Genomic DNA, 21,980 nt, shown 5'->3' with positions numbered 1-21,980 from the left:
TTGAAACGCGATGAAAACGTGTTTTGAACGCGTTTCAAACACGTTTTGAACACCTTTTAACTAGTGTCTTAAAAGCGTTTTGGACGCGTTTAACACGCGTTTGGAAAGCGTTTAACACGCGTTTTGAATGCGTTTTAACCTCGTCTCAAACGCGTTTTGAACGCCTATAAAACGCGTTTATAACGCATTCCAAACCGTCTTAAATGCGTTTCAAACGCGTGTTGAGACGTGTCTGAAACGCGGTTTTGTAACGCGTTTTTTTAACAGTTTCAGCACGAGTCCAGTGGGTTTTGGGTTCACTGTGTTCCTCCTAGATTTTCTAAAAACCCTTTCCAATATTATTTTCCCTCTTCACTCTTTTTGTCAATTTGGTTTGGTTCCCTCGCTCTCATGACTTCGTCAACCACTTTCGCGACTTCTCCCCTTAAAGAAGTCGACTTGTGGCAGGTCTATGTTCCTCCCATATAGAGAGGAAAACAGCAAACCTTAAACTTACTGGAATCGCGCTCAAAAGGCCAAAATACAGCACACAAACACTGACAAGATACCAGCGAGACAAGGTAAGACATTTTTGTTCAATTCTTTCTCTTTATTTTCGTCTCCTAAACACGTTCGTAAACTCCCATACAAATCCTTATAATTTACTTCATTGCTTACACTGTTCGTGACACTCAAATTACGTGACGTAGTCTTATAAACGCTCATAGAGCTTGGGATACCTGTGCTGGTTTTCGCCATTTTGTTTCAGAGCCTTCGAAATTCTAACGTTGGGAACTTCATTATTTGTCATTTTGTTGTTCGCAGATTTGTATACCCAAAAGCGGTATACCTAAAGCCCGCACTGGTTACTCAAAGATACGCAAATTTCATGGAAATCAGCATTCTTAACAGCAGAAACGAGACTGCTAACACGACAATCTCCACTGAATCTCGTACCCAGTGTCCTCAGGCTCTTTGGCCAGCGGTTGGTCACCGGGAGAGGCTCTGGCTTGCTTGCAGGAGTGATCGGCACCAGTATAGTTGATCGTGACGCCTCGATTTCGAAAGACACGTGTAGCTCTGCTTCTGCCCGGAAAATTCTACTCTAGCAAGGGACCAAGAAGCCCAAAAAAACCGATTGTGAGAAGATTGCACGAACGCAATCATCGATCAGTGGACTTAGGTTTGTTGATAGCAACGTTTTGGGCTCTATATTTAAGAGAGGATGGTGTGATGTCTCACGACTTTATGTAGATGTAGATGTAGATGTAGATGTAGATGTAGAAGTACCACTATTTTCACTGTTGGGGGGTCCGTAGCTTGGTTAGCATGGTAAAAGAATGTCAATCAAAGTTGTCATCACCAATCACTTGTATCACCAAGGGACGATTTGACCATTGGTACAAAAAAGAATTTGTGTCAACCCAACAGGAATGGGGTGGAAGGGGTGGAAGACCACTTTAAGGAAAAATAATGCTTATCCTGCAGGCTAAATTTTCTTGCACATACACATGCTTACTGTGCACGCAATTCGCGCTGCAATGTCACACCTATAGACTGCAGTGATTCCTTATTTTTCTGATAAAGAGAGCGAACCACTCGAGCGAGCATGTAGCCTGCGAGCAAGCTCTCGGGGCGGGGAGGGGAGAACGAGCGAGGAATTCTTTTTACATTTACAAATGTTCTTATTTCATTCATTCTTGACTTGATAATGACGTTAAGCGAACGTCGAAACGTCGTCGCATTTGAAACTTTTAACCAAGACGATTTTAAACTTTTCAATTTTATCGCAGTGTTTTATAGTTAAATTGTTTAACAAAGGCTAGAACAACAGAAATATATAGGATCGTCAGTATTTTGTACCTCCAATATAACGCCTAAAAGTTTCAAACATGTGGCACGCCTAATTTCTCCAAGTTTGCGAGGGAGGGACATATTACTGCGACCATGGTCGACTATCATCACCCAGGATCATACAAAGGCCAGATGTCTTGGCAAACGTCGTGGAACTTCCCCATATGTGGCATGGCCGACCGCCGATTCTCAGTTTCAAATCCTGTTCAGATGTTCGCGGTTTAGGGCGGTTTTATTGTGTTATAACCCGACCTTAGCTGACCAATGAAATGAATGACGGTGCCCAACTGACCCGAACCCGGCCGGGAAGGGGGGGGGGGGGGGGAGGAGGAGGGGAGGTGGTGGGGAGGTTCCGTCCCAAGCCCCATTCGTGGGCTTCAATCGTTGGAGAGGTGATTGGACCGGAAATATTAAAAAAGGTAATGCATAGCTGATAAGTGCAATAGTTCGCTCTGTACTGTACCATCCGCCCCGGGGGAGGGGGGGGGGGGGGGGGATGGAAGGGCTTATCGGCATAGCCTTTGAGGTATTAGCCTGCCACGCAGACTTTCTTTAGGGGTTCGTAAGAACGTCTGCGTGGCAGGCTATAGAGGTATCAGCCCAAAGTGGTTACGAGTTTTTGTTTTGTTTTTCAGAACGGAGCACCGTTTCTGTAAATTAAGCTGAAATGTGAAAGGCCGGCCGATCTGTGTCGTTGAACTGGGTCAGAAGCATCGATCCCGAAGAATTTTTGGGCCCCAAAAGTATCTATTTTTATCCCTTTTCTGCAGATTTTTTGTACAAAATAGCTGCTTCCAAAATTAAACTTTTGGTAATGAGTATTGTGCATGCCGAAATCACCGTTTTCGGGAGTTCAAGGGAGAACGAACACCTGGATCGTGGGACGGAAATGGAAATCAGGACAGTATAAAGAACATTATGATTATCTCAAAATATGACACTGTAGTTTTCCTACGCAAGGTTTATGTTGCGGTGGCCTACTCTTCCTTATTTTTCTATTCTGATCGCATCCGGCGAGGGGCGCAGATGCAGCGACGAGTTTCCGTTGAGTTCATGATGCGAATCGATTTACTGAAACACGGATCTACAATCCTTAAAAAATAAGCCGCCGTTACAGGTTGAAACTTTTTTGTTTTGGCTAGAATTTAGTTAGGTGTCCACTATTAGTAGAGGGGACTTCTCCCCTCAGCTACATTTCTTGACACGTTAATAAAGTTATTATTATTATTATTATTATTATTATTATTATTATTATTATTATTGTGTGCAACGGCGCTGCCAAACAAGTTTCCGCAGGCGTTGCACCGTGTAACATGGTCGGTTTCGTGAAATTTTTTCGAACTTCCGTTGCGAGACAAGTTCACGATAAAGCCGCCGTTACACATTGAAACTTTTAGCTGAAACTTGTGTGCAACGGCGCTGCGAAACAAGTTTCCGCAGGCGTTGCACCGTGTAACATGGTCGGTTTCCTGAAACTTTTTCGAACTTGCGTTGCGAGACAAGTTTCACGAAAAGTAGAACCGCTTCCTACTTCTGCAACGGCTCGCAACGGTCGCAGTGGTGAAAAAACAAGAGTTTCACCGTGTAACACCTCTTCGCGAAACTGGTCTCGTTCGCCGTTGCACACAAGTTTCAGATAAAAGTTTCAACGTGTAACGGCGGCTTTAGAACCGCTTTCTACTTCTGCAACGGCTCGCAACGGTCGCAGTGGTGACAAAACAAGAGTTTCACCGTGTAACACCTCTTCGCGAAACTGTTCTTGTTCGCCGTTGCGCACAAGTTTTAGCTAAAAGTTTCAACGTGTAACGGCGGCTTTAACACTTAAAATGACAAATTAAGACTACCGGACTTCCCTATTTCAGTAATGGAAAATCAGGTTAATTGTTATTTTCCTTTGTACAGTATTCACTACCATAATCTGAGACAAAGAGGAATAAATTCAAACTGGTTTGAAAATTTTTAAACCAAGAAAATTTTTCAACCGCACTTGATCACGACAATTTTGGAATACACCCGCGGGAATAATGATAGCTTTGTTCCGTTCTGTTCTAATCTCTTAACTGCCGTGGACAGTTTATACATGGGGTTTCTGTTATTGAATGGGCTTGCTTTGGGCTTGCTTTGTATAGGTTTACCAGAGGCAATCGAACTCAATCAATTGAATTGTGTTCGATTGACTTCGGTTTCCGAACTCAATTTAACACAATCAGATGGATTGAGTTCGATTGAGTTCGATTTGTTCGATTGAATTTGATTTGTTCGGAAATCAAACTCACTGAAAGTCTGGTGTTCGATTTTGTTCGATTACCGAACTCAATCCACGGATTGAGTTGGATTGAGTTCGATTTACTATCCCGGGAGTAAGAATGATGCAAATTAGTTCGTTTTTAGGTTTTTACTCGGTTGAGAAAAGGTGAGAACTTTGCAGGAAGACCAAGAAGCGAATTCAAAAGACAGGAACAATAGCCTAAATTAAGCAGCCTTGAGCCGCGAAGTTGCGAGAGTATTCTTTTGTTCTTGATATTTTTGGGAACTCTGCAGATCACTGCAGACATTTGATGGATTTGAGTTCTTCACAAAATATCAATGAACGAAGAGTCTTTTGAGAGTTTTAAAAAGAGATCTCAAACGTGGTGTTTTGATCACTGTAAGCCGAGTTTCGATATTTTTTGTCAAGCGGTGCTTAGAACAGCGAAGTTATTATGCTTAATTAAATTTGTGCATGGCATGATATCATCTTCCCGACGCGTGTACTGTGTGGAAATGAATACCATTTCTTTAATGAAACTTTTTTTCACGAAAAAGCTAACAGTTAAACACTGATTTGTATTCCCTAAAGAAAGCGTGAAAAGGAGGAGCTGTGAAAAGAGTTGTAGTTGTAATTCACCGTAAACAAACCGGCATTTGATGTTGGGCGCTTTTTATATTACGAGTGAAGACGCGGTGGATAATAATTAAGTTTATGTTTCAAAAATACTTGCTCCTAGCAAAGACAGCAAAGAGATTCCAAAATATCAAAGCAAAAAAGGAATAAAAAAAAGAAAACAGGGAAATCCAGCGTGGAAGTCGCATTCTGATTATTCTTAATGACGCATTGACAAACAATAACATTAGCTCTTTGGCCACTGTACCACCAGCTCTTTTTGACCTCATGTACATTTTAAAAACAGTGATTCTCTAGGTAATTTTTAGCTGAAAAGCGAGAATCCTTAATAGAACGCTGTAAACAAATCGGCAAATCCATGTATCCGTTTAGCGAACGGAATTTGTTTATTGTTTTTAAAAATCTCGATCCTGAAGCGGGCAAGCGGCGCGTTGCGAGTCGATGTAATCATGGTGATTCATTTCTCTAGCTTCCCCAGGGAAAGATAAAGTGTATCACCTACTTCAAAAGAGTTTGCCATCTTCGTAAACATGCCTTATTGTCGGAAATTGTTCAACAAAGGGAGAACAATAGCTTGAATAAATGAATATTTAACGACCCCAAAATTTGGGGTACACGCTTAAATAGGCGTGAAGGTATTTGGAATTTATAGAAGAACAATTTTACAAGCAAGAAATACGAACGGGAACTGAATTGTTCAAACCGACTTCATTGAAGTGGAAATGTTGCCACATCGCAAAGGTTTGGTAAGTAGCCTGGTCTGATATATTTGTTCACATTACTTAGTGTTGCGATCAAAGTGTTGGTGTATTAAATAGAATCGAAAATGCTCCGTTCGATACTGGCAGACGGGGCAACATTTTAAAACGAAACACATTGCAATTTTGATGTCAAAATTCTTCAAAGAGACCTTTCTCATCGGTAACCCTTAAGGCTAGTTTACACATGCCATTTTGATGCAATTTTTGTCGCGATTTCCACTGCGATTTTTGTCGCCGCCAATTAAGGTGCAACTTCAAATCGCGCGTGTAAACCGGCTGCGATTTCAGTGCGATTTATCGCGCTTTGTCGCCGCGAGTTTCGAACATGCTCGAACTTGATGCAATTTGGCGGCGATTTTTCAGCCAAATGCGTCAAAAATGACGTATCAGCCGGGTCCCCACAGGTTGCTTGGTACCTGTTGCACGCCATTTTGTTCCAGCAAACATGGCCATGCATAGTGCGACCCCGGAAGAAAACAAAAGGTTCAAACCACCTGAAAAAAAGAACCATCAGTGGTCTTATAAAGAGGAAGAGACTCTAATTGAGCTGTGGCCAAAAATATGAATGCCTTTATAAAACGGCATCACAAGAGTATAAACTAAACCACAAAAGGAAGGCGGCCGTACAGGAAATTACACGCTGTATCAATGAGAGCTGTCAACCAGAAGAGCCCTTAAATGGTAAGTTGTTTTAGTTTTCTATTCTTTTTCGGTCTTTTTCATGTTAAATTTCTATAGTTTGCCTCTGACAATTTACAGGGCGTCTTTCGTTAGCCGGTTGTTGTTGTGACACTACCCTGGCAACTGTTAAGCCGTAAATTTAAGCTTAACTTTTGGTAAAATGAACTGTGAATATTTTTGAAAACCGCTGCTCCAAAATTACCATGTTTCATAGAAATTGCAGCGATGTCGCGCTGAAATCGCATTCGAGTCAAACTGAAATCGCAGCCGGTTTACACGCGCGATTTGAAGTTGCAACTTGGCGGTGACAAAAATCGCAGTGGAAATGGCAACAAAAATTGCATCAAAAATCGCATGTGTAAACCTGCCTTTACAATGTACAATATTTTAACTGTCTGGCGTTTTTAAAAGATATGCATTTACTACATCGCTTCTCGGTGTATGCTGCTCAGTTTAAGGACATCACTACATCAAAAACTAAATTTCCGGTTTGTCTTTCGTGCGACACACGTGTGCAGGGACTCTTTCAGTTTGATTTATACATTGTAGTTGCGAAGCACGGGAACCCTTCTCGCTTTCTCGGTACCCTAAGTTTATTTTTACCTATTTTGTCAGTGCACGGTTTGGTCCTTGCGTATTATAACAATTTCATCGGGCATTGCGGCGTATTTTGCGGGCTAAAATGGAAAATTCAGCGGGCTAAAATATATTTTAGCCCGTTGCTCTAAGCCAATGAGAAACAAGAACATAACGTAGCCAGCCAATCAGAACTGGAAACCATTCAACTGTTCGAGCCGTTTTCTTGCTTGTTTGACTGGAAGCGCTGCCATCTGCAAAAAAATTGTTTTGAGCTACAAAATGGCTGAAAAACCTAACGAAGAAGCAAATTCCCAGTAGTTTCAGCTAGCTAGAGAAAAGGACTTACAGAAACTGGTGGACGATGGTGGAAATAATGCCTGTAGTAGCTCCATGGCCGGCGGCGAGGTGAAGGTAAACAGTTTGTCTTCGTCGAGCGAAACCTGCTCAGTTTAGCACTTGCACAATTAATTTTAACACTTGCAAGTGACCATGTCTTCGCCGCTCACAAAATTCTGTTATTTTCCCTTTGAAAACTTAGAAGCAATATTCTCTCGACAAATTTTGCGGTGTTCTGTTGAAGTTCAAAGCTTATGCGACAATGAATAGTTTTGAACAATGAAACAACTGTAAAATAAACGCCTGTCTTTCATTTCTTTTGTGAATGCCCTCTGAAATTATTATAATAGTAATAGAGTTGATGTTCTTGGGCGTAAATATGTTTTTGGCCCTTCTCAGAACTCATTTTAGCCCTGGCCTGCGGCTCGGGCTAAAATGAGCCTGAGTCGGGCAAAAAACATATTTACGCCCGCGAACATCAACTCTATTGTTATAATCTACACGCAGGACTGTGTCAACTCTTAGAATTTACAGTGAAACATGTTCGTTCGATTTTGGCGCGAAATCAAAAAGACGGAACCTGCACGCAATCTGCAATCCTGCTACATAAACCACTATTGCGGACATCTTCCCATCCACGATTGTCGCTATAAATTGACAGTCTGTAACAGCCTTCAATACGCCGTTACTAATGGGAGCTGTGCATGCATGCTACAAACCAAAGATTAAGGTGGCCGAACACAGTTTTCCAGCATACAGGTGTTAGTAGACATTATTTGAAAACTACGTACTTCTGAGTACCCGAAATTAGCATGGTGCAAGATTAACAAAGAAAGAATAAATTTTGATCCTTCTTGTTGAGCAAGGTGCCGATGCCATAGCAACGCAGCAAGCTATTAACCGTCCACAAATAATGGTTTTCCTCAATTTTTAGAAAATGCACTCGTTAGATTTTTTCCATTTTTTGTATCCAGAAAAAATCATAAAATACTGACATAGTGACGCTGCTTTCATGTAATTTTAACAGAGAGATCTCCTCTAAATGTTGTTTTTGCACTTATATGATTTTTAGAAATACCCTCTTTTAAATTTTGGTTTTTATTTGTAGGCGAATTACACTTTTAGGGAACTACTGTTGTGTCAAATTTTACAAAATTCCAAAGAGTGGTTCCTTATAAAAAGGTTTATTTCCAGTAAAACAACCAGTCACAATTTTTTGGCAAAATGCGCATGCGTGGCTTTAAATCAGTTTTCTCAGCCAAGAAGAAAAGCCTGCAAAAAGGCTTAGCTCTTCGTGAACTCACTTTCTTTGTTCGGTGATAAATGAGGAAGGATTCACACATGAAAAACTGAGTTATTTTAATAGCAAAACTCGCCTTTGTGATCCATTTAGTATAATATCGAGGGATCGATAGTATTTGCTTACCACAACCCTAGCGCGCGCCCAATAGCATCACAAACAGAATCTGTAAAGCGCTTGCAAACTGTCCCGCTGAGGGTCGACAATCGAGAAAACATCTCTCTGCGGTGAAACCGTGAATTCATAATAAGGTAACGTGGTTCTACTCTCAGAATCTTTGGATAAAATATCCAAATGGCAACAACCGAACTGTACTTCATTAATGGTACTTAATTCTTTAAAAGCTCATAGATCAAAAATACATTTGGCAATATGTTGTCTACGGTTTGTGAGAAGATTTCATAACCTCGTGCCCAGGTCTCTCCTCTACCCTTCCCCTGGAGTTCACACATACGTCAAGTTATACTCTTTGCATGTCAGCATCTGATAATTTTTGACGTGCTATAGCGGAGTAGGCAAAAATTAGTTTAATTTTGGAAACACTGGATACAGCTCTTTCCTAGAAACCAGGATATGGTGATGCGATGAAGTAATTCCAAAGCGTATTTTAAAAAAAATATCACGTTGGTTCAGCGGTAAGTTTGGTTCAGTGAAGTAGAAACTCATTTTATTGAAGGAAACAAAAAGAAATTCATGACAAAGCCATCGTTGCCTGGTTTCGTGAAATATCCCAAAATAATTTTAACCGCCCAACGTGACTGAATTCAATTAAAGGACGTTTGTGTATCACAAAAGATTTAACTCGCTCTTCAGCTGAGCCAGTAAAACTCGCACGGATGTCGAGAAAAGTTTGTCTAAGAAGGAAAATCTGAACTAAACTGGTTTACACGTATTCTTTCGTCAAACAAACGAAACCAAAAATTTAAAAGGACAAAAGAAAATAAATTAAAGCGATACTGACAGTAACATTTTACGTCTCTCAGCAGAAGGTGAAAGCTAATGGCCGTTTCTTCACAGAAGTTACCGGAAATCGCGTGAAAACAGTTACTCGCTTAACTGCACTTATTCACCTAACCTCCAGTTATTCACCTAACTCCAAATTTTCATTATTTAGTTTCCGCAAACAAGCAGTCACTTGTGGACTCTCATTTGAATATGCTCTCAAAATTAATTCGGAAAAAGGGCACACGTTCTATTTCATGTGCTGCCCGCAAAGCCTATCGGCAAGCAAAAACACACAAGCGGTTTTAGCCTGTTCCAGGCTCTTAGAGAGATGTGCGAAGGAGAGTACGAGGGGACGAAAACGAGGGGGGAATGCGTTTTCGTCCCCTCGTACTCTCCTTCGCGCATCTCTCTAGGAGCCTGGAACAGGCTGAAGCGGTTTCTCCGTTGAAATTATATTTAAAAAATTAGTAAATTAGCGCTTTAGTCGCCTTTCTTGAAACAGCATAGGATTAATCTAACCAAACAAAACATTTGCTTAAGAATCCCCTTCATTATTCTTCAAATATATTCTGATGAATAATTATGCTGATGGCGGCGCACGTGGAAGAAATGTTCCCTCCACTTTCTATGCTCAAAACAGAATTGTGGATTTTCAAGAACCCACCCGACTTTCTTTACGACATTTCCTCTTCCAGCCTCAATCTCCCTCGCAGCCGTTCAGTGTCTCGTCACGCAACGCTGCGAGGCTGCGAGGCTGCAAGGGAGACTCCGCTACATCAGCGTTTGCTGAATTCAGTTCTTTCGTCGGATGAAAACCAAGCGCATCATCACACACAGTCGTACTCTTCAGCTTAGTTAATCATGAAAACACTCATAATATTTAATTTAGTGGCTTACGTTAGTCGAGACGTCGACGACCTGTAGGACAATCGGCATCGTGAAAACAGACATACAGGAAATAAGATCACACTCAATTCAGGGTCTTTTTACATGGAGGGAGGAAGAGCTTAGCACTAGGAAGATCCTAGAGGGCGGATTATCCTAGCATCATATGATTTCTTCATTCAGTTTACATGCAAAACGTTTCACTTCCTTGGCCTTTTGCTGCAATTCATTGTTTGTAGTCTTCTTCCTCTGTGACGTCCTATGTTTGTCGCTATCCGCATCAGCCTCTGTTTAGAGGCTGATGTTGTTAGGACTTCCACTCCGTTCCCGTGTCAAGAACAATTAAGTAGTTTTAGTCCGAGACTATGATAAATAGCGCAAGGTTTCTTTAGTTTGAACTGGTTACAGTTATAGTACAGATATTTAACAACGTCTTGTTGCTGTAAAAATGTCTACTTTAGTTTTTGTATTTGATAAAACATGCTTTCGCCATAATATCTTTGTTTAAATTCTTTGTTTACACAGGTTGTTCTCCTTGTTCTATCACTGGTGTCAATTACTGTAATAGTTGTACAGTTTCAGTTTCTCTCTTTTCTTCGAAGTTACGTAGGTAAGACTCTTAATAATTCCCTCAGAGGTTGTGATCATGCCTCGGGCTAGTTGCGTCATTACATTTGTCCTGCAGTAGTGCCGCGCTTTCTTTAACACTCCAGATGTTCGGGGTCGTTTTACAAAACTCTAGAAGAGATCTTTGGCCCTAGAAGGGTTATACAAATCCGTTTACTGTAGTCGAATGTGTTCCTAGTACTGAATATTTTGTATGTAAAATCCTCCCTTAGTAAGGGCTACTGGAATCCAAGAAAGAAAATTGTGGGTAGCGGGGCATTATTTGGAGATAATTAAGCAACAATTACTCGAAAAGGCAGTAAAATACAAAGCAATGTATGGCTTTTTTTTTTTTAATTGAAGCCTTATTATGTCTGAAAAATGCATGGTTACCCCCAATTTTCTTTGTGGATACCAAGAGCACTTGTTAAGTTCTGCTTTCTCCGCATAGTTTTGAACTGCATAAAAATAACCCTATATTAGAAGGTACCACCCATAGGAAACCCAAGTATCTCGAGATGCGCAGAACGTAAGCGCGGCAACAAAAGACATCCGTTATTTGGCTTGTGACGGAAAGCTCCTTTCCGTAATAGCTAAGTGGGAGACTATCTTAAGTTAGCTTACATGTGTTGTATATGTATTAGTGTTGTCACTACAATTAGGTGGTTTTGTTTTTCGTAACACGAAAAACTATTATAAATTATTTAAATAAAGTTGGCTAAACTATTCCAGATAAGGAAGCTTTCTAAATTTTGTGTCTTCTTCTTACGCTACTTGTTTGGCAGAAAGCGTGTGCCCTGAACTTGGTCTGCAAAATAATTCAGTCCATGACACGTGGTCATCTGCAATAAAGTGCAAGCCTCACAGGTATGAGTTTTTGGTAACCTAGCTACGGTGTATTGTCCTTTATATGGGCAATAAAAGCGTTATTAATAATGGTAATTGAACTGAGTGGAGTGCAATTTGGTCTGAAATCATACGCGTGATTTCAAAATTTAACGAGCGCGCAGCGCGAGTTCGATTTGAAATCACAAGTATGATTTTAGAACAAAATTGCACAACACGTTGGGTACTGTTTAGTTGGTTGAATAACAACCAAGTTATGGACCTTGAAGTAATATATCAAACACTTGACACAGCGTTTCTGGTTCCAAATCCATGGAAACGTCTCTACTTTTGAGACGGTGTCCCCAAAAAATCATATAAACCCTCAACATTTTTCTTTTTTCTGTGATATACTTAAAAATTGGTAGACATCGTGGTTTTCAACTCAGTTTCTTCGAAATGGTAACGATATGACAGTCTCTTACAGGGGTAACAAAAATGAGCAACTCTTTAAACATTTTTATGTTTTTGGGGGACGCCGTCTCAAAATTAATAATTACTTGGTTGTTTTTCAACTAAACACCACCAAGGTTGGTCAAATGCCTAGTCTTAACGTGGTCTTTCATGTGCTTGATAAATTGGATAAACCCAGTCCCCTGCTCAACCTCGAAATGGCCAATAGCAACTTTTGTGTACCGAGTACAGCTGCCGTATAAGGGCCGACCTAACTAATTAACATCCTGGCGAATATCGATGGTTCCTGGTGAAGGGGAATGTTTATATCTCGAGCAGTGAACCTGTTGGGGGGAGGGGATGTTGTTTTCATTAGGAAATTGATATATTCCGGAAGTATGCGTCTTATTTGATGATTTTAATAGTGGGGAGCAAATGACTTCAGTTTTTAATTTTCGTTACCGTTCAATAACTTCCAACTATGCTTCTTCTGAACGTGGAATATGTAAAAGAATATATTTGAATTGAGGATAAAAAATTTAGCATGGGATAGGGCATCAAAGTTGCAAAAAGTGTCCAAAAAGAAAACATGAAAAGCAGTTCATTCAAACCCATGACCTCTGCGATGCCGGTGCAGTACTCTACCAACTGAGGTATCAAGCCAACTGGAAGCTGGTTATTTGAAAGTTCCCAATACATATTACGCAGTGAATGAATAAACGTGAAAGTAAATAAAATGTAAGATATGTGAACCATGGCTGGGAGATTTATCAGCTTCCGACCAATCAGCTTGATAGCTCAGTTGGTATTGCACTGCACTGGAAGGGGTCATGGCTTCGAACCCGTTCAAACTTCAACTTTTTGCAAGCTTTCTCTTCGCAAATGCTTTAGTGTCGCAATATACTGTCAAATATGCTTCTTCTCTTTTCAGGCCAGACAGAGTTGGTTGTGCGCAAGCCTACAGATATTACGGACGTCCGGGACGTGTTGAAGACCGAAAATGTAACGAAACTCGTTATCCAGACATCTGCTCATTCAAAGAAACAAAACCGGGATATCATAAACTGTTTTGTAATGCTGGGGTTTGCGGCTCTTCAGTGGCTGAAATAGGTTCTGTTGATCCAGACCTGGGAAAAGTAACTGATTGGTTGCCTTTGTCAAAGACAAATTTCACTGTAAATGTGCAAGAAGAGGTAGAGAAAAACCGGAATAATGGATTCGGCTTTCTGTACATTAGATGCGGAGATATTCTCCAGTCACTTATCTTCCCACCGATCTTAAAAAGAGAGGAAAATGCCAGCAATAGAAGCAACATAAATGTAAATGTGATTGTGTTGGACTCTATCGCAAGACCACATTTCTATCGCATTCTTCCAAGATCTGTCGCGGCGCTTCGCAAGATAGCTCAAGACCCGGAAATCAAGGTCACCGCACTGGACTTTGAGCTTTTACGGAGTGTTGGAGAACACACGTTTGACAACATCAGGCCTTTCTTCTCTGGTGTAATCAAAGGTAAGCGTTCTAGAGGATGCCACTAACGTTAACTTTGAGTTTAGAGGTCATTTCACAGCCGTTTAAATTTGAATTTCTGACGTGGCATGTAACTTGACAATGTGGCATGATTTAGTATCACTTGTGGCAACACTAATGAAATTATATATACAGAAGACCAGTGGGTAACGTCAAAGGACATGACACGGTCGTGCATAAACATGACCTGACATGATATAAAGCATCAACGGCAGCTGCCAAGCAAATGATATGACATAGTATTGGTTTCATGATGTACCATAAAATGTTAGTGATACTGAGATGTATCGACATAATTTGGCATGGAGCTGACATGCCCAGAGATGAAACAACAAAATCAATTTCGTACATCATATTATTGAGGTATCACCAAAAAGGCACTAGCAAGGACACGCCATTGCATCATATAACACGGCTGAAAACGCGGAAAATAGCAAGGGAATGACTTGAGATAAGATGACAATTTCATTGACATGACTTAACATGCCATGACAAAGTATCAACAGATCAGATCTTAGAGAACTGAACTTTTCAGCCGAGTCGCCCATACAACATATGGACACAGATTTTGTATACTTATGATTAGATTTTGTACTTATCTTAGATATGGATCAAGAGGCTGAGCGAGGGTCTGGAAATTTTGAATGTTTTTATAATCTTGTGATGTAAATAACCCGATGCAATTTTAGTTACTTGTAATATTGCAGTATGTAAATTAGTTGCTGATTTTATGATGATAATGATAGTAGTTTTGTATTTTTATCTTTTTCTTTTTGGCACGGCCCCATAAGCTTTCTAGCTTTAATTTCTACCGTGGATAAATAAAGTTTATTGATTGATTGATTGATTGATTGATTGATTGATTGATTGATTGATCGACGACAAGGACTTGTTTTGCGATTGCTATCAATACATGACTTAGTGGTCAGTAACATGGCAAGGTATGACATAATTATAAATACTCAACGGCGGTGTATGACACAAATGGATAGAACGTGACATGACATGATATAACATAACATAACATGGCGCTACAACGACATAATGCTGGCGTTGCGTGATATAGGGTTGCCCACATTATGCCGGCATAATTTTGAGCATAATAGTGAGGCAAAAGAATTGAACTTTATGCTGAAATAATAGTACAAAGTTTCTTCGAGTGTTTTGCCTTTGCAAAAACCACAAAATTCCCACTTAAGACACCAGCCCAGGTACCACACTTTAAGACCAGGCCTGGTTATATATATATTTGCAAAAACATGGCTTCCAGCCTTAGCTCCAGTTCTACAACATTGTCAGCTACCTTAATTTTTGGATGAGTCATCTCAACAATCGAGCAAGGAAAATCACGAAAAAGGACAGTTTTTATATGGAGCATAATAGTGGTATTTGTTGAGCATAAAAAATTAGTATAAATAAATAGTGTGAAACGTTGAGCATGTGCGCAACCCTAATTGCAAAGACGTGAATTGACCATGTCAATGAAATGGTAGACCATAGGGCTGTGGGATGCTATGACACAAAATATCAACAGCAAGGACAAAAGATGGCAGAAATGTCAAGGATGTAGTATGACATGACAATGCCAATTGAACAATCTCCTTAGCTTTCTTGGCATGACAATGGCAATTGCAAAAATGGTCTAAAATGTTAATGGCGCTACAGGTAAATAAACACTTAAAAACAGGGAAATGACGTGAGTTGATCTTACAATGTCAAGTTATGTATTTGACATGAAATGGTATTGGCATGACATTGCAGAAGCAGTCGCTCCCCGGGCAGGATGCGACAGAAATGGGAAGGACATGGCGGTTGATAACGCCGCGATATAATGCCATTTCCAAGGTGTGCTATCATTTGACATTTTCAAACATGTGTTGGACATGACTTTTTGATTTTCTTTTCAGATGATGATGAAATCAGTGACACACCAAAGACCGCAAAGGCTCCTTTAGGAGTAGATGTGTTGTTTGGGACCTACAAGAAATGGGGCTACCAGACCCTCTTCCAAGAAGACCTATGTTGGTATGACAAGTGGGGCATTGGATTAACGGACCTTCACATAAGAGCAAGCCCTGTTGAGGACGAACAGTTTAAAGCAAGGTACATCTGCCAGATTAATTTATTATTAAATGAACTTTTTGAATAAATTAAGATGTGCCGAAAACACTCAGTTTGTTCAAAAGCACGTTGTTGGGGATGTTAGAATTAAGGTTGAATAACTTGAGTATGCGTTGTAGAGATTACTAACATGAAGAGAAGGAGGCCCTCAACAGGACGAAACAAAGTTCATAACACCTTTCGTACCTCTTGGTATACCAAGTGTCAGCGATATTGTTCTGTTAAAAACACAATTAGTGGTTGCAGTTCTGTAATCTAAGCAAACTATACTCAATGTGGTGGAGGGTATTATATCAACACCCGTCAAGCTTTGTGTAGGGGATTGTCACCGATCACGTACGCTGTCCCTAGCCGGCTTCGCAGAAAATATTAAAAGTTTTTTAGCACTTATTCTTGCGTTTTACTTCAGGTGGAGCGAATTTCAGAGCGAAGTACGCACGAAACACATCGATGACCTTGGTCTGTCACATTTTGGCTGCACGGTGTTTACTAGCAAATACGAAAAGACAAATCACTACGAGACCCCATATCAGGTGTGCTTAAATGGAGAGTTCTACAGTCAATACTTCTTAGATTACTTAAGTAAAGTGTTCTCTTCGTTACGAGCCAACAAGACAGCGAAATCGTTGCTTTCATACATGCATTTCAATACTGGACATGAATATACTGGAGTGCGAATGATCAATATGGACGCGATGTTAGCGAAGTTTGTAATGGAAATGGCTCAGAGTCTCGACACTTTTACTTTGATATATTCTGACCACGGTAACAGAAATACAAAATACAGTAGTTACACTGAAGAAGGTAGAAGAGAGACGTTTGATCCAGTATTGTTCATGCTTATTCCTCATGGCGTGGCTGAAAAGCTTGGCCAACAAAGAATGGCCGCCCTAGTTGAAAACCAAAAGCGTCTTTTTACTTTACTGGAAGTACATAAAGCGCTCATGTCCTTGAATGACCCTCAAAAGATAAACCCCCAGAATTCTACGGAGGCCGGTATATTTGCGGTTTTACCAGAAAGTCGCACATGCGAAGACGTGAGACTGTTGCCGCTAACCAAGTGTAAATGTGAAGGATTTGATGACTACAATCGGCTGAGGATAACTCGGAGAATCACAAATGGCTGGCGGAATTTGCGCTTGGAACCTTAAACGATGCTATACAAACACAACACATGAAAGGTAAGTTCTTGTTAACTATCAGCTCTCAATCCCAGGTTCAGTCTCTTGAAATTATAAAATTTTTGGACCTAGTAACTTTTTATTTAGCCATCTTTATGTACAAATATCACAATCAACTATTACCACCTGTTTTTATTTTTTTTCACAAAAATAACACAGATTCATAGCTATAATACAAGGCTTGCTGCAAAACAGTCTTATTATCTCCCAAAAGCAAGAACTAATTATGGAATATTCAATATTAGATTTCAAGGTCCATCAGTGTGGAATTCCATTGATGAAGATATTAAATTATCTCCTTTGTCTTTATTAAAAAAGAAAATGAAACAACACTTAATCAAAGATTACTAGACATCTGTACTTCGATTTCGATTTTGCAATTCTAAGATAAGAAATAATACTGTTTTGCAACGTAAGAATTATGGTCATTTTAATATACTGGTACTTTACTTAACTCTGTTTAACTTTATTTTTGTGTGTATTTATGTGTGTTTGTTCTTGTGTCCCTGACCTTAACATTTAAATATCTTTTCTTACAGCTGGCTGCCTGGCATTTTTAACGTTTAGGTTATTTCGGGCAGCCAGCACCCCTATCATCTATTGTATGTATATATTTATATTTTCTGTTGTAATAATAATGGGGTGAAATAAAGTATTGTTGTTGTTGTTGTTGTTTTTGTTGCAGTGCTCGGTTAATAAACGTGGTTCCTTTAAATGTGTGGTCGAAATACACATAAAAGGGGCTGCGTCACGAGGCAGTTTTCATTGTTTTCTGGTCAAGACTTTTGGAAATAAGTTAAATGAAGAGAAAATAAGGGGACAAAGAGGGAAACTAGGGGAGTTGGCTGGTATACGTGAATTTCACTTATTTATTTTTTTAAGACATCCTTTAAACGGAAGTCGGTTTCCCGAGTGGACGTCTCGGGAAACAGTCTTCTGTTTTCACGACGTCTAAAAATAACTTAAGTGAAATTCAATATCCCAAGGGCTATACTTGAGGTCTCCCTCTCTGTCCCCTTATTTTCTCCTGGTTAAATGAATACTTAAATAGCCTGCTTATATGCAAGTTATTCCTAGAGGACCAAAGAGAGAAGGAAGGTGAATTTCTTCAAATGAAGAGCAAACTGGTCAGCTCTCCGATTGGAGATGAGTGCCACCACCCTTCCGAAACACCGCCACCAAATGTATGAAACATATATTTTGTTTCATATATTCATATTCATTTATTCATCCTTCACGGGTATATTGTGAAGTCACGATATCACCAGCTCCCAGCTTGATGGCTTTTAGGCTGCTACTAACCATTTGACTTCATATCACTAAAGATAAACTGTAGTTGACTGTAGTTGACATCGTTGATGTTGCTGTAACCCATGTCTGCAAAATTAGACTTTCGTCATACTTGTTACAGTTTCAAGGTACTGCATTTGCGTATATCACCTGCTGCATTTGCGTGAATCACCCTGTGCGTTCGTCTTTCGTGTAAACTAGTCAGCAATTGATCCACCGAAGTTACATTGTATTTTTTTCACTATTCAGTAAAGAGGTTTCTTGTCTCTATTGCTCAAGATGGTTCAATTTTTTCTGTCTTAAGGTAATGGTGAAAACACTTCCTCGCCTCAAAGATATGGCTATGGAAACTGTCAACGTTTAGTCGGGAAGTCGCTTACCAACATCTTGGAGCGTTCCCAAAGAGACTACATCAAGACGACCATGGACCTACACGTGGTCCCTCCAAGCGGATATAAGGAAGATGAAGTTTTTAAAGTCTCTCTTCAACACTATGCTGAACCAGAAGGCAAAGTTTGGATGACAAGTTATACCCGTCAATCTAGATATAGCAAGTTTGAGTCATGTGCAGACAAATCAGTTGATGCCAGGCTATGCGCGTGCGCCAACGAACAAACCGCTGAAGCTGAAAAGGAAGGCGATACGGCCCAAAATACTGTTCCACATAAAATGTTTGGGGCAGACACTGTTTCAAAAGACCTCGACTCTGGCTGCCTCTTATTTCTGAAAAGGAGTTATGGGTCAACTGCGTTAGCTGTAGAAGTGACAAATGTGTGTGAAAATCGCACCTACAAGTTTAAAATGGACGGCGGGGGAAAAGATATACTTTTATCTAACAAACTTCCCATTGATGTGGAATTATCACCCAAAACATTTTACTTTTTAACATCTACTATGAAACACGACCCTGAATCCACTGCTGAATTACATTTTACAGCAAGTATTCAAGTGAAGAACGACAATTCAGTAAATTTTGTAAATTTAGGGGAACGCGATGTTTAATGACAGAGGATTTCTAGTTTCAGCGAAATTTAGACCAATCTGCTTCCTGTTGAACCGTGTTCTGCAACTTTCTCTTTCCATTTCTAGGGACCAAGAAAAAATAAGGGGACATAGAGGGCAACTTTATGTGAATTTCACTTAATCTATTGTAAGACATCGTCTAAACGGAAGTCGGTTTCCCGAGACGTCCGCAAACGGTCATTGTGACGCCACGCGAAGTCATCGGAGCGTGACAACGTCGCATTGCGTAATGGCGGCTATTAAATATTCAGTATGGCTTTCCTAAGTGGCATTTACAGGCGTCCAGGTATGTTTGCGGACGTCTCGGGAAACAGACTTACGCTTTCACGACGTCTAAAAATAGCTTAATCCCAAGGGCTACACTGGGGGTTTCCCTCTCTGATCCCTTATTTTCTCTTGTAGGGACTTGAACCTCGCAGACAGTGGTATCATTTCCAAACTTCCATGTTACTAAATGAAATTTCCTGACCCTCCTCTTAGGCTTCACCTAAAGTACCATGACCCTGCCCCTGCACAAACGATACCTCCAATAATGTTTTTACACTAGTTAGAGCTTTTCATATTGAAGCAAAATTGAAACAAAACCTGTCCTGGAACATATATAATTCACATCATGGTATAGTGCCCACCGGCCCCCTCAGAACTCCATTACGAAGGAAAAAAGGGGTCTGCCAAGGAAACAGATGCCATACATCCGTCTAGCCTTTGACAAGAGACTGTTTACCATGGCAGCGCCGGACAACAAAGTAATATGTCCCCTTTATTATGAATGAGAATGGTGATAATGATGATGAAGACGAAAATGATGCTGATGATGATGCGGCATTAGCAGTGTCGATGTTGATGCTGAGGATAGTGACGAAAATGAGAGTGCATCTGAGTGTTTTAAGGACGGTGCCTACTAATACCGAAATAATTTTTGGGCACTTTATGACTATGCGGGAAAAGCAGATCGTAGCAAGGGCTATTGGAATTCAAAAAGAAAATTGGAGGTAACCACGCATTTTTTAGAGATAATTAAGTAACAATTATTCTAAAAAGCCGTAAAATACAATGCAATGTATGGCGTTTTTCCAAATTGAAGTTTTATGTTCTCTGAAAAATGCATGGTTACCCCCAATTATCATTTTAAATACCAAGAGCACGTGCTGAGTTATACTTTCTCCTCTTAGTTTTAAACCGCGCAATAATATCCCTGCATTAGTAAGCACCACCCATAGGAAACCCGAGTATCTCCAGATACGCACAACGTATACCCAGTAGCAAAAGTAGGCGCCATCCTTAAAAAAGCCATACAGTTTTACGTGCTTTACTGCTTTTTCTAATTATTGTTCCCCAATTATCTCTGATTATAACATAGCGCGCGTTCTTCCCTATCTAATTCCTATTGGAGTCATCATGGTACATTATTTTCTGAACATGCGCACGGCCGTGCGTCCGTGAGATGACGTGACGCAAATCAGACAAGTTCGGGTTTCCGTTGCTTAGTATTTACAAAGTTAAAACTAATTCAAAGAAGCATTTGTGGCTTCTTAATGTAACCAGCCAATACAAACCTTTGTTTTTCTGTACAGCTCAAAGAGGGAATTTCGTAATCAATCACAAATAAAACCTATTTTCCGCGTACTACTTTGTTTAGCTATGTTATAGAAGAATTGGTTCATGCTTCTAGCTGTGCGTATATCGAGTTATAGATGCACTTGGGAAGTTTGGAGAGCACTCAAGAAACTCTTACGCTTCTCACGTGCACTCCAAACTTCCCGCGTACATCCACAACGCGATATACGCACGCTAAGCATTAAACTATTCTCTAATATGTGTGGTTACCCCCAATTTTCTTTTTGACTTCCAATAGCCCTTGCTAAGATCTGCTTTTCCCGCCTATTCAAAGTGCACAAAATTCCTCGCTATTAGGAGCAACGTCCTTAACCCTTTAGCCCCTAATATCAAAGAACAAATTCTCCTATCTTGTCCCCATACTTTTGTTATAAATTTACTCAGGGAGAAGTAATTAAAATATCAAGAAAATTCACCATGGGTGATCATATCATTAATTCTCATGACCTCAGGGTTTGAATAAGCATTGAAATTGCAAGGAGAAATTTTATTCTGATCACTGTTAGGGCTTAAAGTGTTAAAGGTATAACCATGGGCAGGGCAAAACACAAGAGCCGTCTACTCGAACAGAGTTGTCTTGAGTGAAATCCGAATTTTGTGGACACTTTAATAACATTGTCATCTTGCCGTCTGATCTGTACCCTGCAGTCTTTAATTTCCACTTCTTCTCCTTCATACCGTCCTTGCCCCCTTCCGACGCGACGGGTTAAGACCTATTTCCATGTCTCAAACGGCCCTTTCTTCCTTGAAAATTCAAACACGAAGTATAAATCGGCACACTTTGCTATTTTTTTAAATTAGAAAAAGAACTGACGTAAAGAAGAGTCGGACACGGGTCGTCGGATCCTAGAGAACCTCCAGCGAAGAGCAACTGACAAAATTTGTCCTGAACTATTCCCCGAACATGGCTTATAATGAAACTTTATTAAACTTGATTTACTACCTCTAGAACACTGCAGGGAAATTTCAGATCTAGTACTCTTTCTCTTGTCCAGAAACGGCCTTTTATCTACTAACATAAGGAAATTTCTGCGCACCTTTGAGCCACGTCAGTCGAACACGGAATAGGACATTTTCACTACAGCGTCATTTGACTACAACTACCAGAATCCTGCATTTTTTTGTTTTCT

At 40.1% G+C, this 21,980-nt stretch overlaps 1 pseudogene across 1 annotated transcript; it reads left to right on the top strand.

The window, feature by feature from the left end:
* Positions 1–5,362: 5,362 nt before the first annotated feature.
* LOC146472335 (uncharacterized) lies at positions 5,363–20,860 on the top strand (annotated as a pseudogene). The gene is made up of 7 exons (XR_014866616.1): positions 5,363–5,463; positions 10,730–10,814; positions 11,596–11,677; positions 13,020–13,600; positions 15,526–15,721; positions 16,149–16,920; positions 18,515–20,860. The product of XR_014866616.1 is annotated as an uncharacterized LOC146472335 (transcript).
* Positions 20,861–21,980: the final 1,120 nt, after the last annotated feature.

Source organism: Pavona decussata, unplaced genomic scaffold (genome assembly GCF_977016875.1).
Source record: "Pavona decussata unplaced genomic scaffold, jaPavDecu1.1 SCAFFOLD_100, whole genome shotgun sequence".
Lineage (NCBI taxonomy): Eukaryota > Metazoa > Cnidaria > Anthozoa > Scleractinia > Agariciidae > Pavona > Pavona decussata.
The sequence above is the reverse complement of the archived record's forward strand: the minus strand, read 5'-3'. Positions and strand labels throughout refer to the sequence as shown.